At 38.1% G+C, this 21,974-nt stretch overlaps 1 protein-coding gene and 1 long non-coding RNA gene across 6 annotated transcripts in view; one reads left to right on the top strand and one right to left on the bottom strand.

The window, feature by feature from the left end:
• Positions 1-21,974, bottom strand: part of SLC39A10 (solute carrier family 39 member 10) — a 118,143-nt gene that overhangs the window by 81,403 nt on the left and 14,766 nt on the right. For 3 of the 5 annotated variants that reach the window (XM_058549464.1, XM_058549465.1, XM_058549463.1), the window contains one exon: positions 20,949-21,046. The exons of the other annotated variants lie outside the window; for them this stretch is intronic. The gene's annotated coding sequence lies outside the window, so the exon portion shown is untranslated. The remainder of the gene's footprint in view (positions 1-20,948; positions 21,047-21,974) is intronic. 5 annotated transcript variants of the gene reach the window in all.
• On the top strand, positions 141-4,948 carry LOC131410930 (uncharacterized). Its single transcript, XR_009221438.1, has 4 exons — positions 141-369; positions 2,164-2,249; positions 3,057-3,211; positions 4,281-4,948. It is a non-coding gene; the product is annotated as an uncharacterized LOC131410930 (long non-coding RNA).

The raw sequence follows: 21,974 nt of genomic DNA, 5'->3' as shown, positions 1-21,974 counted from the left end.
TGTCATAATCTAGTTGTTCTGTCCTTTATAGTTTATAAACATTGATGATTATATCCTTTAAATTTTGCATTGCTTTCTATCTTAGAATGTAGTAAAATTCATCTTGTATCGATAAAATTCATCTTGTATCGATAAAATTCATCTTGTATCGATAATATCGATACTTTTCCCACATCCCTATTGCAAACGGACATTGATGTTATATACCAGTAAATATTCTTAATCACAAATTAAGATTGCTTTCAAAGGCTATTTTTTTCAGAAATAACTCTAAATCAAAGACCCAGCAAGGATTAATCTATTTCCATTCAATAACAAGTTTTTTGAACCATCCTGAAGCACTAACAGAAAACAAGATATCTGCAACTTGTAAGTAAATTATAGTTAAATGAATTAAATTACAATTTCATCTAAAAATTCAGTCTCTTTTTTTTTTCTTTTTTTTTTTTGGTGAGGAAGACTGGCTGTGAGCTAACATCCATTGCCAATCCTCCTCTTTTTTGCTGGGGAAGATTACCTCTGAGCTAACGTCTGTGCCCATCTTCCTCCATTTTATGTGGGACGCCTGCCACAGCGTGGCTTGATAAGCGGTGTGTAGGTCCATGCCCAGGCTCCGAACCTGTGAACCCAGGGCTGCTGAAGTGAGGAGTGTGAACGTAACCACTACCCAGGCTGGCCCCCGGTCTCAGTTTTTAAAAAAAAAAATAAGTTCTTAAAACTTTGAAGTAATATTGTGTTTTGAGGGTATTGTTAAAAAGTTAACTTCAGCTTTTTTGAAGCAGCGGTACAGCTTTGGGCTAAGATATGTTTGGTATTTTGCTTAGAGTTTGAATTTTTTTAATCAGAGATTCAATTTGAGATTTTAAACATAGATATCAAGTGAAATAACTATTTCAATTCTTCCAGCAATAGTGTGGAAATATTTCTTCTCCAAATTGTGCCTTTCAGTCAGGTGCCACAGGGGAGAATTACTTTCAAGTTATTGGTAGCCTTGTTAGCCATCAGAAAAGAAATTTTGCCAAGTCGTTTGTATAATATAACCGCAAAGCACTTGCCATGACATACTGTGGAAAATATTAGGTGACAGAGACTCTTCCACCAATCTGGGACTGACACTCAGTCTGTGGCTCCATAGCTGTGGTTGTATTCAGACGTAGACGTTGAGTTTGAACTCACTGCTGCTATTGCAGTCACCCAAGCCAAAGACGCTGGTGTAGAAGCAGTGTCAAGAGTAGTAACAGATTTGAGATATATTTTGGAGGTAGAATTGATGAGCCTTGGCTATAGCCTGGATAAGAGTTGGGGTGGGGGGGTGGTCAAGGATAACTCTTGGATTTCTGGTATCAGTAACTATATAGATGGAGGTATCTTTTACCAAAAGGGAGAAGACTGGAGGAGGGGCAGATTTGGAGGTGGGGGTGGGGATGAAGACTGAATAGTTTGAGATGTTTTAAGTCTGAGCTATGTGAGAGACATCTCAGTCGAGATGTCGAGTAGATAATGGGATATCCAGGTCAAGCTCCAAAGAGAAGTGAGTCAGGTAATCAATTTTGGAGTTGTCAGTGTGTAGTTGATATTTGAAACCACAGGACTAGATAAGGTTGCTCAAGAATAATTGCATCGAGGGCCGACCCCGTGGCTTAGCAGTTAAGTGCGCGCGTTCCGCTGCTGGCAGCCCGGGTTCGGATCCCCGGCGCGCACCAACGCACCGCTTCTCTGGCCATGCTGAGGCCACGTCCCACATACAGCAACTAGAAGGATGTGCAGCTATGACATACAACTATCTACTGGGACTTTGGGGGAAAAAAATAAATAAATTAAATAAAATAAATAAATAAATAAATAAAAAGTTAACGTTAAATGGGGCACACCTCGTTTAAAAAAAAAAAAAAAAAAAGGAATAATTGCATCGAATGTAAAGAAGGCCCAGGACCTCTGCCTGGAAAATGTGAGGAGCTGTCCTACCCTATTTTTACTAGACTAACTTCTCATGTATTTAGGTCTCTGCTGAATTTTTGCTTTTGTCAAAAGACTTTCCCTGACCCCTTAGACTAAAGGACTAAGGACATTCCACTATGTCCTTATCCTGTTTCTTCAAAGTGCTTATCACAATATGCAATGAATTATTCATGATTATTTATTTTGTATTTATCTCTCCACTAGAAAGTATGTTTCCTGAGGGTAGGGGCCATTTGCTTCAATTTTATCCCCAGTGCCTAGCACAGTGCCTGGCACATAGGAAATACTAAGTAAGTATTGAGTAATGAATTGAAATGGATGTGGATATTGATTGAATGTTAGATGAGCCTGCTGAGTGATAATGACAATTTAGCAATGGTTAAAATATAAATATATATATAACAATTGACGATATTAACCAATTACCGTTTATCTTGAGCCTTCGTAAGGGAAGAATAAATTAAATAGCAAAGGGTTCAACATTTTAGTTTACTATTTCACTCTTTATGGAGGGTCTGCAATATGTGAATATTTATGGAGAACTTTGTTCAAAGTACAAACAATTCATTGGTTGTACAAGTGTTCTGTCATAAACTCCCAGAGTTTGGAGCCTGTGTTACTCATCTGTATCTCTCTCAGGGTTCTCCTATGTATGATGAAGAGCATAAATGTTTATTGTTACAATGTATGCTTTATTTATTACATTAAAATGTTTCCTTATATGTTTCAGTGATAACTTTAGGAAACAAGGTGGACGTGACAGGGATTTTGCTGATACTTTGCCATCTTACTCCAAGTGCCCATCTTTGTAAATGTTCCATATACCAGAAGTTCATTTCTAAAGTTTATTTTAATAAGTCTAACTCACAGAGATTTCTTCCACAAGGGACTTAATAAATTGTACACAGAGCAGACACTACTGAAAGTGAGAAGTCTGCAAAATGTGATATTGACCACGATCTGCTCCTGTCTTTGGCATTACTATTTCTCCCTAAGATAACCAGTGTTTTTTGCTGCCCCTTGGTATTTAGAGAGACTCTTTGCAACATCTGGCCATTCAGTATACTATGTACTTATGTACATTTTCTTTCTCTCAGACTTACTGTCCTGTTTCCAGTTCCTTCCTGGTCTTATTTCCTTTCATACAAGAAACTCTCTGGCTGTGGATAATAAAAAAATATTCTAAGACTCATAGAATGTTGGAATTGGCAAGTCCTTAGAAGTCTCTCTTTCCCCACTTTCAGCTACTCAGGTAGTTACATTATCTTCTGTTTTGTTAATTGGGGTAATATAATTGCCTTTAGGGTGTCTTGCTAATGGTGAGAAGCTGGTACTGCTCAAATCATATCACAGCCCTCTGTGTACACAGCAGGACGTAAACTGGCCACTTATTTAAATGAGCATGTGCACTGTTTACTCTGTTTTAAAATGAAAGATTGGACAGTTATTGAAGTTGTAGCTGTTTTGTCTAAATAAATCATTGTTGTAGGTATGAGTCATCGAGGGAAGTTTTTGTTTTGTTTTGTTTTAATGCAGATTTCTAGACCCACTGTTTCAAAATGTTTTGAGAGATGAATCAGGAATAAATTATCAAGTCATTATAGCAAATTGGAATTGACACATATTCCTGGTTAAAAACTCCTGATTTAGATCATTTCTTAGATAATAGTGAACCCTTAATTTGATACAGAAAAGTAATGCTTTAAAATACAATTTTAAGGCAATCTTTGAGCTGTTGAGAATTTACTGATGCGTCATCATGAATTTATTTTCCCCAGGAAACGTAGATTAATGCTTTGAGATAAAAACAGCAAAGGGACATGGGAAGACATTTATGTGCAAGGAGAGAAATTGTGTCTCCAGGCTGCAGCTATTTATCAATTTTCCTGCCACTAAAACTTGCCAGCCAGTTTGTGAGCCTGAGATACAGATGAGTAATTCTGTATAGGAAAATCTTCTCTTTGGGGAAAATTTACTCAGGGAAATTATTACTCATTGATGATATTTTCCTGGACATTCTCTTCACTCTTATCTGCATTTTGTGCAGTTACTCACCAAGTGACCCTTTCTAAATTACTGCCTATGCTCTGTGATAAGAGTCCCTAAAATCTTCCCTAAAATCTAGAAGTGATTTGGTTTTTAAAAGGAAGCTCTTCTACTTTCATTTCCACAGAATTATAGAAGGCTTGTTTGAGGTTTTTTTTTTTTAAAGAAATTGTATGGATAAGTAATCATATTTTGTGGCCATGACAAAAAGTACGTGTATTATTTTCTCTTTTATATGTCAAATTAACATTTTGTTTATTACTCGCTCATCTCAGAGCTTCAGGAACAAAGCCACCAAAAAAGAAGAGGTAAATTGGAAAGCAGTCCTGCTATACCGTGCAGTCAGACCGTCAAGACAGAATCTGATTTATTGCCGTCAGCTTCCACCATCTGAATCTGAGTGAGGCCTTCTTATCCCCAAGGGAGCCTGACAAATTTTAGGATTTCTGATCGTACAACTGCTATCTCTAGGGAGAAAATAAAGAGTACAGAACAGAAGAAAATATGAGAAGCGTTTCATCTCAAGATAGGGAAGGCGAGGACAGGGCCTCATTTAGAACTTTTAGAGGCCCGGAGCTCTGAAAAGATTCTGATTCCTCAGATACTGTTACATAAAGTCAGTACCAAGCTGTAAATTACCAAATGCAGAACTTACCTGCATACTTAAATTAAGAGCTTCTCTCCAGATTTTTCTGTTTATAAAAATGGATAAGTTTATCCTGGCTGAACTTTATTCAATTTTTGGTATCCCTGCTTTGCTGGTGTCCATAGAGCGATCAAGGATAGGCAAAGACCTTATCTTAGATGTGCATTTTCCTTGCTCATGTCTCATCCCAATACCTTGCACACAACAGGTACTTCATAAATGGGTTGGAGATGGGGACGGGTAGTGGCAAAGAAGCACTACCTTATATAACTGGATAATCAAAATAAGTTGTCAACAAAGTTTTAAATCTTTAATGCCTTACTGGACAAAGATTGTGACTATTCTTGAATGTATGTTACCAGCACCTTTTGAAATCGCCTTTTCAAAGTTTGCTATGTTATGAGTACAACGTTCAGGCTTCCCTTCTCCTAAGTAGGCAGTCACCGCATCCTGTATACCGCATCCTGTATCTGTAATACGTGGAAACAATAGGCCTTCTTTTACATATGGATACAACTGAAGGGGTCACCAGATAGTGACTGGTGAATGATCTCTCTCCTTTATTTTCTTCCTGACTATAAATTTTCAGGAAATGATAAAACTTTTATTTTAGATTTTGAGTCCTTGGTCTAATTTTTCTCAAGATATATGCCTAAGAGGGTGTGTGTGTGTGTATATGTATGTGTGGTTTTTTTGTTTGTTTGAATTTTGCTTTTCTTAACAAATGACTAAAACATCATTACTTTGATGGAATACTTTTGCGATGTTACAAGTATATTCACGATATTTTCAGGCTCTTTCAAAGGATAAGAAAGCAAGTTGCCGAGAAAGAAGACAATGTAAATAAAAGTAGACAATATAGTGTATTCATTTTGCCCCATTTAAAATTTGAAAATAAGTCATTTTATAAAGCCGAAAGTGTTTTCATCTCTGGACCAAATTCTGTTTGAAAGGTAACACATACAATTAATAGGTTGCCTTAAACTTTAGTTATATAGAGCCAAAATAAAAATTACTCTCGTTAAGATTGTGTGTGTACAGTACCGGTTATTTGCTTTACAGTAAATATTTAATTTAGTGTGGCTTCTCCTGTTTAAGAAATGTATACCAAGCCCAAAATACATTTACTTCCAGTACAAGAATCTGTCATTAACAAACAACCTATTTACAATAAATTATATAATACTGAGCAAGGTTGGAGTGGCGGGGGGCGCGGAGGCTCTATGTTTTTATAAAAACTTATATGGTCACTAAGGCAATTCTAAATGAACCTTAAAACAGAAGTATTAATATATAACTTACACTTACTGGAAAAAAAAATCATATTATTGATAGAACAGTACACTCAAAACCAATCATGTCGTGAAAACATATGCCGTTGTGTAATTTGGCAGAACAGCCCTGAATGCAACGGACCTTTCTGTTAAATGGATCTCAAATTCTATTTTAAAGTGACATCATTCACTTACATACTAAGCCTTCACCCTTACTTTCCTCATATCTCTTTCAATCATGTTTGCTCGGCTTAGCTGACTCAGTCTATGTAATCATTGCTTAGTGACATTATCTCTGTGGATTCTCTAGCTAGTCCTTTCTGCTCATTCCTCAAGCCCAGACAACAATGATGTCCAAACTTTCTTTTGGGTTTTGATTGCAATTCACTTTGTCACATTTACCACAATTTCTCTTTCAAACACCTGAGTTCTCTTTAAACTCTCGTCCTTAGAAAATTACCTTGACCTGTGCCTGGGAGGCATGGCTGACTACTAACAGTTTGGGTATTGTCATCTAACTGCCTCAAACTGAAAATGTTCCCTCTACTAGGGAACCCAAAACAACTTCTGGGAATATTGGAATTCTTAAATTTAAAAGGAAAATTCTAAATCACTCATTTTCTAAAAAAGTGCAATAATAACACAATAGTAAGAACCAATGTGATATAATGAAAGAGTACAGATTGGGAACCAGATAGATTTGAGTTTGAATCTCAGCACCACCATTTTCCAAGTAGGGGAAATTATTTAATTATCTGGGCCTCCATTTTTTCTTCTGTAAAATATTCCTTACACTACAGGGGTCTATGAAGATTTAACAAGATAATGTTTATAAAGCACCTAGCATATTTTCCTGTGCGTGGTTAAGTTGGTCATTGGATTTATTATGATCATAGGTAATTGTTCTGTAAAAACACAATTAATTTTGTGATGCTTTGGATCCCTCCCCCCACCCCTTATCTGTTCTGTTCTCATCAAAGTCTGCCTGTTCATGTACAGTTACAAAAATCTACCTGTTTACATCTATCTTTCCAAGCCAAACTCTGTTCCAATGCTGGGTCACTTCCTACTTTAACTACTTCAGATTTATTCAGCCAGTTTGCACATCTCTGAATTGGTGAAAATTTTACCAGTAAAATGATCCTTTCCAGTCGTGCTGGCCCTGCACTTTTTCTCTTTAATCCTACCTTCTGCTACTGCCAGCTCCTTTATCTGGAGAACTGGATCAAGTGATATGGGAATGCTTCAGGGAATGCTACTCCCTGTCTTACAGATAGCTTCTAAATTGGCATTGTTGACTTCTTCTACAAAGATATAAACAGCCCTTTGCCCCTGTGCCGAGGTCGGTACTAAGAAAACTAACTCCATCAAACACTATCTTCAAAGAATCAAAGAACTCGAAATCCATATGGCAATCAATTGCCAATTCTAAATCTGCCTTTAAAAAACATTCAGCTGATTTCTAAACATGTTTTCTTGTAGTAGCCTTCTTTGCAAGTATTTTGCATTATTAAACATCTAAAAATACATGGTATTTCTACATATATTACATAAATAGACTACCTAAATGATGTATATTCTAATTTGCTTATCTGAGCAATTAAAATGTCACTCTTTTATTAAAATAAGTCTCCAATAAATACTATCATTAAGCATCATGCTGTCACATTCACTAGTGGCAGTCAGACAGCAGATAGTCCAAAGGAAATGAGTAAGCCCAGTGAACAATTACATCTTGAATGGTTCTGATACAAATTAAAACTATAGATAATCCATATTCTACTTGAAAAATATGAAATCCAGACTCTTGAACTCTACATATTTTTGTAGCAGGGACTCTCCAGTGGGGGGGATCTCTGAGATACCAGACTCAGGGAGGGATTTGGGAGGATGGAGGGATTCAGGAAGTGGGACTATGGAAAGAGACAGGTTTGTGGCCGGCCCAGTGGCATAGTGGTTAAGTTCGCAAGCTCCGCTTCGGTGGCCCAGGGTTTGCAGGTTCAGATCCCAGGTGCAGACTAACACACGGTTCATGAAGCCATACTGTGGCAGCATCCCACGTACAAAATAGAGGAAGACTGGCTCCGATGTTAGCTTAGGGCCAATCTTCCTCAGCAAAAAGAAGAAGATTGGCAACAGATGTTAGCTTAGGGCCAATCTTCATCACCAAAAAAAAAAAAAGAGGTTTTCAAGAAGGTGGGTTTTAGAGTTGAGCAGTACCTGATACAGACCAACACTCAATAAACTTTGGATACATTCCTTTTTTCTGTTTCATTCACCCCATTTCCTTGGCCCCTAAAATAACGTCTTACATGTATTGTTCAAAATTAGTTATTGAATGAATGTCTCTTGAAGAGGCACTGATGGTGGAGATGACCTTCTAGAATAGGGATCTTATGACAGCAACTCACACAAGATTTGTGGTGGCTTTTTGCTGGTAGGGATCAGGAACTGGATCCTTAAGTACAGAGTGCTTGCTAAATAGAGGATTTCCTGTGTAGCTCTCCATGCTTTAAAGATTCACAAACAGAAGATTTCACAACCTCCAGACAACTTGAACTACCAAAGTTAACTCTAGTATTTAACCCTCATCTCAGGAAGTTTTGTCCCATATTTCATGCATATCAGTTTACAATTTGATCCCTTCTTCTCTTGCTCTGGACTTTGGGGAAACAGTTATTTCTATAGTGCCTTCATCTATTGTGAAGGAAGTCACCATTTGCCCTTCTTTTCTCCAGGCTAACTCAAGCATACGTGCATGCCTCAGCTATTATTTAATTATCTTGTTGCCCTCTGAATGTTCTCCAGGATTTTAGTGTCTGAAGTCCTGGAGCCCAAGCTTGGACGTAATATGCTGAGACTGGCTGGTGGAGGCTAACGCTGAATTATTACTGTAAGATCACCTCATGCTTCCCATTCCAGTTTATATAGACTTGTGGCAGCTTTGGTTGTTGTTTTTGTTATTACATGCTCCATTTGCAAGTCCATCTTTTCCCACAATTTCTGAGGCAGTCATCTTTTGTACTGGGAATTCAGAGAGCTAAGTGATCATTCTTCCAGCTTCTGTATATGTAATTTCGTTCAAGTAATTACCTTGGGTGAGTCAAGACTAAGTCTTCTCTTTATTTCTAAACACATCACAGTTTTAGCCCAGTGCCAGGCAAATGCAGACAGACCAAATATAATATTAATATCTAAAACTCATTCTCTTTATTGTTGTCTCTCCATCCCCAAATTTGTTCCTCCTCCTAAGTTCTCTGTCTGGGTCTCAGCACCACTCCATGCCTTACTTTAAGGGATCAATCATTTTTTGTTCTATCTTCTCTCTCACTAGCTACAGCTAACTGTTTTCCAAGTGCTGCAGAGTTTACCTCTTGAATATGGCCCTTCCTCTCTGTTTCACTCTACTACCTGGGTTCAGGTACTCAGCATCTCTAAACTGGACTACTAGAATAGCTTTTGGTTTCTTTCCTTTAATCCATCATTCTCTCCTTTCTTGAAACACTTATGTCATTTTTTTGCCCTAAAAAAAAAATCACATTATCTCCATTGCTTAATGTGCATTCATGACCCTGACATCGCCTGCCTTTGCAGCTGCCTCTCTTCCTCCTGCGTTCCTCCCAAATCAGAGCCTACACCAAGGATGGCAGATTGTCAATTTTGATTAATTTTAATTAATTAAAACAGTATGTTTTGGGCTGGCCCCGTGGATTAGCGGTTAAGTGCACGAGCTCTGTTGCTGGCGGCCCAGGTTCGGATCCCGGGCACGCACCGACGCACCGCTTCTCCAGCCATGCTGAGGCCGCGTCCCACATACAGCAACTAGAAGGATGTGCATCTATGACATACAACTATCTACTGGGGCTTTGGGGGAAAAATAAATAAATAAATAAATAAAATAAAAAACAGTATGTTTTAAGGTCAGATTGGCCATGTCTACCTTCAAGAGGTGGTGGTAATGACAGCATCTATGTCAAAAACTTGCTATCCATCTTGATACACAGATTGAATATTTAAATTTCCCTAACCCTTCATTTGCTTTGGTACCCCATGACTTTTTATTTCCCTAGAATTGGTCTCCTAGAGACAAGTCTTGCTTCCCTTTCTCAATGCTCTCAGTTATCTCTTTAAAAAATTATTTAATAAATGGTATTTTGAAAGTGGATGGGCATACAAAACAATCAGATCCATATCTTACATCATGTACCAAATGTATGTGAAAGACCAAAGACTTAAATATAAAAAGGCAGAGCTATAAATGTTCCAAAATGTAACATGGAAGAATTCATTTATGGTCTTGGAGTAGGGAAGACCATTCTAACTGTAACTTAAAATCCTGAAATCGTAATAGAAAAAATGATAAGTTTAACTCTATCAAAACCAAAATCAACTTTAAGTTAAAAACAAACAAGCAAACAAACAACAAACAAAACCTCCACAACACTGTAAGCAAAGGAAAGATTGGGAGAATTATCAGCAACTCATATCAAAAAAGTGTAATATCAGGGCCGGCCCTGTGGCGTAGCGGTTAAGTGCTTGTGCTCTGCTGCTTGGCGCCCGGGTTCGGATCCCAGGCGTGCACCGATGCATTACTTGTCAGGCCATGCTATGGTGGTGTCCCATATAAAGTGGAGGAAGATGGGCACAGATGTTAGCCCAGGGCCAGTCTTCCTCAGCAAAAAGAAGACTGGCATGGATGTTAGCTCAGGGCTGATCTTCCTCACACATGAGAAAAAGTAATATCTTTAATACATAAAGAGCTTTTAGAAATCAATAAGAAAATTACCAACAACCCAATATGAAAATGGGCAAAGAATATGAAAATAGGAAGTTTACAGAAAAAAATATAAATGACTCTTAAACATTTCAAAAGATGTTTAACTTCACTAATAATAAGATCCAAATTAAAACTATTAAGATATCATTATTTTTACCTATTAGATCTGAAAAACATCCAAAAGGTTGATAACACACTATTGGGGAGGCATTAGGGAAAAAGGGGGTCTCATATATTTCTGGTGAGAATATAAAATGTTACAATACTTATGGGAGGCACTCTAACAATATCTCTGAAAATGACAAATGCATATGCTCATGACTAAGCCATTTGTCTTCTGGAAAATGATCTTACAGATATACTTTCATATTTGAAAAATGTCTAAAGTATAAGATTATTCATTGTGGTACTGTTTGCAATAAAATATTGTAAGCAACCCAACTTATTGGGAACTTAGGAGTTAATATATCCATATAACAGAATAATGTTCAGCTTTAAAACAAGTTTTTTCTTATGAAAAAATAAGAAAGCTCTCTCTGTACTGAAATGAATAGAAATACACAATACAGTCATGCGTTGCTTAATGACAGGGATACGTTCTGGTAAATGTGTCCTTAGACGATTTTGTCTTTGTGTGAACATCATAGTGTATAATTATACAAACCTAGATGGTATAGCCCACTACACACGTAGGCTGTATAGTACTAATCTTTTGGGACCACCATCATAGAGGCAGTCCATCGTTGACAAAAACATCGTTATGCAGAGCATGACTGTAAACTGTTAAGGGGAAAAAGCATGGTTCAGAGGTGAAAATACAGTGCTTGGCATGCATTTGCTTGGACATGCTTAGAAAGACTCTGAGGCTGGCCCGGTGCCATAGCAGTTATGTTTGCGTGTTCTGCTTCAGCAGCCTGGAGTTCGCTGGTTCGGATCCTGGGCACGGACCTACTCACTGCTCATCAAGCCATGCTGAGGCTGCGTCCCATATAGAAGAACTACAATGCTACAACTGTGATACACAACTATGTACTGGGGCTTTGGGGAGAAAAAAGAAAAAAGAGGAAGATTGGCATCAGATGTTAGCACAGGGCCAATCTTCCAAAAAAAAAGACTCTGAAAGAATACACAAGGGGCCGGCCCCGTGGCTTAGCGGTTAAGTGCGTGCACTCGGCTGCTGGCGGCCCGGCTTCGGATCCCAGGCGCGCACCCCGATGCACCGCTTCTCCGGCCACGCTGAGGCCGAGTCCCACATACAGCAACTAGAAGGATGTGCAACTATGACATACAACAATCTACTGGGGCTTTGGGGAAAAAATAAATAAATAAAGTTAAAAAAAAAAAAGGATACACAAGAAACTAATAGTTGGCACCTCTCTGTGAACCTGAGTGGTTGGAGGATAAGGGTAGGAAGATTTTTGATTGAAAAAATTTTAATTTCTTTTAAAAATCATGCAAATGCTACAGTTTTCTCTATCTAGAATATTCTTCACCCTCATTCCCCATCTCCACCTCGTTATATACTTTTCAGACATCAATCATTTCCTCAAAAAGACTTTCTTTCCAATTTGGAAAAGTTCAGATTCCCTTATGTCTTGGTTAAACCCTGACATTTGCTTTCCTAAGTCGTTTGTGGATGTCTGTCTCCCTCATTTGTGAAGCTCCTCGAGGCAGAGAGGGAACACGTCTGTTTTTGCACGCCTACCAGAGCCTGGCCTGCTTGGCACACCAGCTCTATGTGAATGTTTGGTGAATGAAGAAATACATGCTCAGAGCACTATGTGGGGGCACTGTCTGCGAAACCACAGGGAAAGATAAAAGAGGTGAGACAATGTCTGCCTTTAGCTAGTTTATCAACTAGGGAGGTTAACATAAATATACATATAATTATAGGCAAAATGTAGTCATTGCCTTAGGGGTTACAAATAAAGTTTATGGCATTTCCAGCAAGATGATTGCCAGAAGAATTTTTTAAGTGTATTATATATCTGAAAAATGCAGTATATTTGAAGAGGGGTTTTGAAAGGCTGTTGTGATTTCCTCAAGAAAGGGCAGGGTATTTAATTTAGAAAATCGAAAGCCTACAAGGGCCAGGCAGGGGATGCATATAAATGAATGGATTGCCAAGTGAAAACTGATTAAAAACAAGATCTAGAGGTTCCTAAACTTGGCTGCATATTAAAATCACCTGGGAGATGTAAACGATCCCCATGCTCAGGCCATAACTCAGGCCACTTCAGTTGGAAACCCATGGTGGAGTGGGGGGTGGGGGTGGGGGTGGGAGGATGGGATGGAGGTGGAACCAAGGCATCTGTAGTTTTAAAAAACCACCAGGTGATGACAGTGCGGACCAGCAGCACTCTCCTCACCTGTCACTTGTTAAAAATGCAGAATCCCAGGCTGCACCCTGGACTTACAGAGTCAGAATCTGCATTGTGACAGCATCTTGTGTGACAGTGATTCTTGTGTCCGCTGTCAAGTTTGAGAAGTCCTGCTCTAGAGAATTTGGTCCTCTTCCGAGGGCGTGGCCATTCATCAGGTAGTATCAGTGTTTCCCTGAGGGAACGCAGACCCCCTAGTTGTAGATATTTTAATTTTTCCATTTATACTCCTGGCAACAAGTGAAATAATTGAAATCAGGTGGAAGCCATCAAAAGATGACTGGGACCTCCCAGTTTGCTAGAGAAGGAACGGTAATTAGTGAAGTTTGTCTAAAGCTTAGGTTGTTTTAAGACAGAAGTTTTTCAATGTGGATTTTTGCTATTTACTTAAAAAAAATTTTTTTTTTTAAGCAGCTAAAGCATCCCTGCCAACAATATCATCCAGCAAAGTTCAGGATGTAACGCCGCTCTCATTTAGGTGGGTAGGGGTTTTGGAGCACCACCAGCTCAGCAACTCTTCTCCCCAACTCCCTTAAGCAAAATTTAAAGAAATTTATTAGAAATAAAGCTATCAAGGTTTGGAGGGCTTGGAATGCTTATTTAAGTAAATTGGGTAAATCTCATTAATTTTGGCAATGTCAAGTCACTCAGTATTTTTAAAGCCAGGGTTATAACTTCAATACAAACAAGAAAGAACACTTGCTCCCTCATGATCTGGTTGGAAATGTAAGTGGCACAAAGAGAACAGTTGAAGACTTTTAAACAACAAATATTTGTCGAGTTCCTACTATGTATCAGGTGCTATTCCAAGTCCTTTAACTTTATCCTTTCCATGGTACCCGAGGCCAGCCAGCCTGCCTCCAGGAAAATTGATGTCATTGCTCCTAGAATGAATGATCTCACAAGATAGAAGTGTGGATGAGTCAGAGTGGCCCATGGCTCCAACTAGAAACTGTCAGCAGCTCAGGAGCATTGTCTTTGAAAACTAAGGACCACCGAGATTGAGGGCAGAACAAAGGGTGGAAGGGAGTTCAAAACAAGTGAGATACACCCCAGAAGGTCTCTTTCTCCCTATACTGTTAAAGAGTTTGACAATTGTTACAAAATTTAAAATGGCTTTCAAAGAATATATATCGGCAACCATTTTCTCTTGCTCCCACAACGCTAATATGATCTGTCATTCTTTTTTATGTTGTTGCACTGTGTAATATTTTGATCTACCTTTGCTGATATATAAAATCAATGGATAAATATACAGATTAATTGCAAACGAAAAATCAGTCTAAAGCCTTCATCTGCTGAACCTCCACTTACTAAAATATGCATAATTATTTCTGACACACACTAGGTATTTTGTAAACAATCCATAAGATCCAAAATCAAAAACTTCACAGAGTGGGTTTCTTTAAGAAGCTTTTTTAAAAGAAATTTCTAAGCACTTTTCAAAATTTTAAATGCTCGAAGAATATAATCACTGAGAACAACTGTACTATTCTCTTTATAATTTTATAGTGCACACATTTATGTTGTTTTGATACAATGCTCACGTTTGTTTGTGAGATGTACACAGCGTAGTGAGAGGAAAAGAAAAAGTCATGTATTAGACATGGCACACAGGACAAAAAGGAAAAGAATTCTCCTTTTGAGCTAAAAAGAAAGAAAAATAATTACTATCATCAAGGAGGAAGAAAGGAGTCTCTGAACAAGAAATAAATATTTTCTCAGCAGTGAGTTAGGGGGTTTTGGGAGTGGGCTGAGGGAATAGGAGGGAACCAGGTAGGAAAGTATTGCTTATGGCCCCTGTGAATAGAACTTCCGTTTATGTAACAAATCAGTCCACTTACAGGACATGCTGAACTTCACCTATTGGGAGGTAAATTCAGTCCCTTTCTCTGAATGAATGCGGAAGGCTTTGGGCTGGCCCTCTGCCTCCCACCACAGGAATGTGTGCTATCTACAGAGTTGTTTTGAAACCTAGAGCACTTCAAGGAGCTGTATCAACATTTCTCCTTCTCCTGAACAGTGAGCCTATTATAAATGTCGAATGTGAACCTTGAACAGGTTAACACTATCATAGGAACTCGAAACCAGCTCTAGCTAGTGGTTTTTTTTAACAGAATCATAATTTATGTTTTTATCACTTCAGCCTTTTTGAGCCCAGAACTATAGAGCTAACAAAGGGCTATTTCCTGACAGCTTAATACAAAGCACGTTTTAAGGAAAGCCTGAAAGTTGGTCTTGGCCTGTCAGGATAGAGAACTCTTTCCCAGATGGAGCTGCTAATGTGGTGTTTAAGAAAACTTAGGAGCCTCAAAAATGTCCTTCCAAGCAATGTGATAAATGCCAAGCCTTTTATATACTTATTATCTAATGCATTTCTATGGCCATGGCCCTTCAACACAAATATTTATCTTTTCTCTTTCGACTTTGGCCTATACTTTCCATTCTGTCTTTAAATAAAACTGCTTCCAGCACAGCACATGAGCAGTGAGGTAAAATACTCATCATGGAAGCTTCACTCAGCCAGCCCTGAACATTGCAGAGGAAAGTCAGGCAAATTCTAACCATATTTTAAACTTCTACCTGTGATTGTTAAAAACTGGAAATTGACGAGTACTTTTTTCTTAAATTAACTCTTTTTGGTTAAAGAGTTGATCTCCAGAACTTGGCTTGCCATGTTTGGACAGGCATTTGTCACTATTTTCATAACATTTGCAATTCTACAGTACCAAGTGGCTACTCTTAAGAGGTTCTATGGCTTGATATGATTTGATTTATCAAGAAGCCTCTCAAACTTCATTTGGCATGTGCTTAATTGAAAATGACTGTAATCTGATTTCAGATGTTGAGCGATGATGTTAAAAGAATGTGTATATTTCCCCATAACTAAACAAACAAGAACGCAATTTAAAAAAAGCCAGCATTTCTAAAATGAACACACAATAAAAAAAACTATCCTTAATCTTAATGATAGAAAGAAATAAAAATCTCTGTAATAAAAAATAAACTGTTGAGCAAATAATTTGCTAAGTACCATGCCCTGATTATTCTAAATTGACCGATTTCTTGGGTGATCTATAAATAAAAATTGAAAAGAGATAGAGTTTACGTAATTGTCTAGATAATTTATTAATGTAGAAGATTCTAGGGCTCAAAGGAACAAACTTGAATGTCTGATGACTTTCCACATTTGAGGAAGCACATTGAGTAACAACAACAGCAGAAAACTCTAGGGGAAGTAAAATAAGGAATCAAAAGGTCCGAGTCAGCAATGGAGATTACTAGTAACAGTGCACAAGACGGCGAACACTTAAAGATGGATTTCACTGTTTTCCTCAGCCTTTGGGATCGGTTCAAGAGTTTGGACTCTTCGTGAAGTTAAAAAAACAAAAAATTCTTTTAGGAAAAATACTTCAAGTCAACCAAACTTCCTAGTGAACTTGGCCCTCAACTTCTGAAGGGGATAAGACAAAGCTCCTTAAATAATTTCCAGAGGGCATGGAGTATTTCCAAAAGTGAGCTAAAGAAGTCTGTAATCATGGAAGCATTACTTACTTAGCCACTGCAAATTAAGATGATCAGATGCTTCTATAAAATGGGAGTTATGAGTTTAAGGCTTTATACTAACATGCCTATACATTTCCCCCTCTCTCCCTCCCTCTCTCTCTTGCTTCCTTCCTTCTTTCCTCCCTCCCTCTTGCCCTCTCTTTCACTTTCTTTTTTTTTTTTTTAATTTGGAAAACAGGATTTTTATTGTTCTTTGAATCCTGGTGCCAAAGTAACCTGAAGAACTACCTGGGGCAGGATTAACTGAGTGCCTGCAAATCCTCTCCACAATTCTATTCATCACAACTTCCACAAAGAGAGGTCCTGAAAAAAATTAAGAATTTCCATTGGAGATGCTCAAGATAGCTTTACATAAAATAGATGAATAATGGAAACAACACAAATATTCATCAAGAGGGAAGGATAAATTGTGGTATATTCATGCAACAGAATACAACATAACAAAAGAACAAATTATTGATACGTAGAACTGTATGAATGAATCTCATTGACTTAATTTTGATCAAAATAAACCAGACACAGAAAAGTACACAGTTTATGGTTCCATATATATGAAGTTCAAAATCAGGGAAAACTTAGATGTCAGAAGAGTGTTTACCAGGAAGGGGTTACTGATTGGGAAGGGACACTAGGGTGCCTTCTGTGTGCTGAAAAGGTCCCAGATCTTGATCTGGTTGAAGTAGACAGGTATATCAATGTATAAAAATTCATTGAGCAAATTTGTGGACTTTACTGTATGTATGTTATTCACAATTTAAATTTTTAAAAATGAAATTAAAAGAAAATTCACAGTGGAGGAAGAAAAAACAAGTTAGAAAGCCACAACCTGAATGCCAATGGGTTCAACAAAGTGAAAGAGATAGTCCCATGTAAAAAAATACAGAGAAATAAACTTTCACCCAGGAGATAGATGAATGACCAATCCAAAGAACCTTTTAACATTCCCTACCTTATCAGGCATGGAATGTGGAAAAAGGAAGGGAATAAAGAATGATAAAGTCTCCCCAAAAAACTAGTAGGGTTTCGGGGCTTCGGTTAAGTTTTAGAATTTCTTTGTTAGGGAAGTCTCCTCAGTTAGTACCCTGACTCTCTTTTGAGGGAGATTGTTGCGAAGAGTGACCAGGAGGACAAAGAGGAAATTGACTATCTGGGTTTCAGGTAGAGAATTCAAGTTTGGCCTCAAGTTTACTTTATTTATTGTTCAACGCAGCTCAACAGAATGGGAAAGGAGGGAGGAGAGCTGTGGGCAGAAGTGCTGTCCAGGTATGAAAGGGGTGCACATGGTTGGAATTTCCTTTGTGTTCTATGTGAAAAACCACATAATGGATCTGGTAGACTGGGAGCAGAAGGGCAAGAAACCCAAATATTTAATTTTAGTCAAACTCTCTTGATATAATTTATGTGCTCTTCTTTTTTATAGAACCCTGGCAAAACAAATCCATAGCTTCTTAACCACTTTTCTTTTCCGCAGGCTTTTTAGAAACACCATGGATCCTTTTCTCCCATTCTCCTCCCTCCGGAGCTCCGTAGCCCTGACAGATCATTTCTAACAGAGAGGCTGTGACTGGTGGTGAGTGTGTGCAAGGACTGTGGCCTGGCTCTTGAGCTTCAGGTTCTGGCATTCCTACGTTGTCTCTGAATATTTAACCATTAGACTGCTGCCTCATTCACCACCCAAAGTACTGCCCATTACTACCCGGCTGCATTTATGAAATTATTTAAAAATCCGAGACCAAAATTAATGGAAACAATTATGGACAATGCTAAACCTGAGCATTTCATTTAAATAACGTATTCAAGGGGAGAGGGCACCTAAAAATTTAGGGCTTATCTATGTGTTAGGTGTTGTATCTATATTATCACACTTAACCTTCGTGACACTTCTGTAAGCTAAAAATTAGTGTCCTCACTTTTAAGTAGAAATCTCAGGCTTCAAGGAACAGAAGTATGCTCAGCCAAAGTTCAAGCCCAGGTCCACCTGACTCCAAAATCATTTCATCTCACTGTTGCTCGGGCAAGGTGCTTACTCAACACACAAAGAGCTTAATTATTCTCTCATCCTAAGAAAAGAACATATATAGTAAATTAAATCAGCTAAAATAGATGGTAAGCTCTTGAGGGCAAAGGCTGATTACTCATCTTTTTGTGTGACAGAGAACAATAATACCTCAATGTGTTAGGTGCATACTTCCAAATAGGTGCACATGAGATAAATGTTGACTTTTTAAAAAAAATTACACACATACACAGCACACTTTCTCAAAGCATGTGTAAGCATCTACATCATTGGTTGCCATTATGGATTCAAACTCCTGCAGAAAAAGTAAAATTTACTCATTTAAGTAAAAAGTCAAGTCAGTAAAAAGGATGGTTTAAATGCCAAATGATAACACAACCCAAAGAATAAAAAACATGGGTACTGAATTACATTTGCTGGTCTTTTAAGCTAAAAGGCACATTGGCTAAGATTTCTCTTTATACCAGGAATAACAAGCAAGCATAAAGCCTTTCATGGTATAACTGACCCTAAACATGGAACCACCTCAAAGAAAAGAACCTGCAGATACAAGATGTTCTGCTCATACAAGATGGAACCTACATGAGCAGACTAAAATCCAACTATTTGTAAAATTACACTCAGATAACCAGTTCTTGACACCAAAGAATCCCAAAGCTGACTGAATACTTTTTCTTTACTTTTCTCCCCCATTTCATTTCAGTTTACGTGGAAGAAAAGCACTGAACAAGATTAAATTCTTAATGCCTTATTTTTTCTGAAACTTACAGTCTGAAATTAGTTTATTTACATTTATTTATTTATTTATTTTTGTGAGGAAGATCAGCCCTGAGCTAACATCTGTGCTAATCCTCCTCTTTTTGCTGAGGAAGACCGGCTCTGAGCTAACATCTATTGCCAATCCTCCTCCTTTTTTTTCCCCAAAGCCCCAGTAGATAGTTGTATGTCATAGTTGCACATCTTTCTAGTTGCTGTATGTGGGATGCGGCCTCAGCATGGCCGGACAAGTGGTGCGGTCGGTGGGCGCCCGGGACCCGAACCTGGGCCGCCAGTAGCAGAGCAAGTACTTAACCGCTAAGCCACGGGGCCGGCCCAAGTTTATTTACATTTAAATTGTCAGAATTTGTTACCGAAAGAATTGCACCTGTGTCTTTGGTTGCTGTATTGTTAATGAGTCTTTGCAGTTAAAGACATGCAGAATTCTAAGGTCCTGTTCTTTCATATTGACTTTTTACTAGTAAAATTCTCAGTTTGCTGGATGTTGAGTAATTCAGAATTTAAAGTTATATCATAGAATAAAAGCACTTCCTGCAATAACAGAGGCTCACTTTGCTTTCAGGTGGAATTATCCAGGTTTTCAGGTTTGTGATTGCTGTGTTTCTGCTTCAGAATTCTCTAGGATGAGTTTGCTTGTGATCCTAAATTCACTTGTGAGTAAGAAGTTAATCTCCATTATCTATAAATATGTCTGGTTAGGTCCATTTCTGAGATTATAAGAAAAAAAATCAGAATTTCTTTCTTTCTAGATTTTGTCTCCCTTATTTTGTTCATGTTAGTTAGTACAGTAAATGGACATTCCTGCCATTTTGATAACTTATACCTATGCGCTGTAAATATTTTCTTCATTATTCCAAATGTTTTCTCTGATTGTTTACCTTTGTGGTTCCCCACATGTTTTAGAGTAGTCAATATCTACATTGGCTCATTTTTTGGGAGCCAAATACCTCTTTTCAATCATTTTGGGTTACTTCACAGAACAATCTCCAACTGACTCCTGCATAAAACCCCTTGTCCACGTTATGGTTCTTAAACTAATCTGTCTTTGCACATAAATCTCCTTCCTATTCCTGCCTCTCCATTTTTAATGCTTCCTCTAGTCTCAGCATTCTCTTAATTTTAATTCACAGTTTTTCTATTCCTAAATTTGAATTTACATTATTTCTTCCTTTTGATTGGTATCCACTTTGTTCTATTTTAAAGTCTTTAAATTTTCTACTTTTGGTCCCCATTGAGTCCCCTGCTGATGCCAGTTCATTAATACACCAAAGATTAATTGCACAGCACACCCCCTGAATGTGACACTTCCTGGTGTGTGTGTGTGTGTGTGTGTGTGTGTGTGTGTGTAGGCATATCTGTCATTCATTGTACTGGTCCCTCTACTACTGAAGACAATGTTGCCCCAAAATGAAATATTAAAATAAATGTTCAGCTGTTTAGCCAATAGCATATATGTTGCTAAGTAACTATACCATTAAAAAAATAGTAAATAAATGAAACTTACCCTTTAAAGATTTCAGTAGATGATTTAAGATCTTTCCCTTTTTATTTCAGCTCAATTCAATTCAGGTAACAGTTATAGGAGCCTGTCAGGTCCAGAGGCTGTGGAGACCACAAATAGAAGGATAAAGCAAGTCCCTCCTCCTAAATTTACATTCATTTAGATTAGTTGGAGTACTAGGGTTTTCAAACCCCAAGCTTTCTATAAGATGTTTTCCTTGAAGAGTGAGTACTAACTGTTTTCCCCAGCCCTCGAGGATCTTAGCTTCCTCCCCTTTCAAAGCTTCAGGTTGTTCTTCAACTATTCTTTTTATGTTGTATAAACCTTCAAGGGTTTATATCCGACTTCCATCTTTAATGTATTTTAATTCAGCTTTGTAATGATATGTATATGCATTCATGAGCTCATCTTGCCCTCGGGACTCACACAGGTAGCAGAGATCAAATTGGCATTCTTTACTACCTCCTGGCAATTGCAAGTCTGACTTCATGAATACCTTTATTTTTGCTCTTGCATCCAAAAGTTTCGGAGAGAGTGTGATTACTTGATTAAATAAATAAAACAAGGTCTTGTGGACGATCCTTTATAAGACGACCGTAGCAAATGGGCAGCACACGCCTTGCGGCTCTTCTGCTTTACAAGCTCCCCCTCCAACTTTGTATTCCTTGAGTGATCCCTTTGAACTCAGGAAAGGTTTGTATCCCTCTCTCACAGCACGCATTAGGCATATTCTGTGAATGGACGGTCTACCTCATTGGCCCTAGGCAGAACAAAACATTTTGCATTTGAAGAGAAAGTATTTTCCCTCCCATTGCTCTCTTATATTGGCAGGGAAGTGGGGATGGAAGAGAGAGGTGCGAGTGGGAGAGAATTACTGCCCAAAACAAGCCAGTGAAGCTCGATCCAGCTGTCTGTGCCCCCTTCAAGGAGGTCGTGGTCTGGAGGAATTCTTAATTGAAATGATGTCATATACCACCTCCTATCACCAACTTCCCAGATATTCGCCCCTCCCCCTCCCCCAGCTGCAAT

Source organism: Diceros bicornis, chromosome 10, assembly GCF_020826845.1.
Source record: "Diceros bicornis minor isolate mBicDic1 chromosome 10, mDicBic1.mat.cur, whole genome shotgun sequence".
Lineage (NCBI taxonomy): Eukaryota > Metazoa > Chordata > Mammalia > Perissodactyla > Rhinocerotidae > Diceros > Diceros bicornis.
The sequence above is the reverse complement of the archived record's forward strand: the minus strand, read 5'-3'. Positions and strand labels throughout refer to the sequence as shown.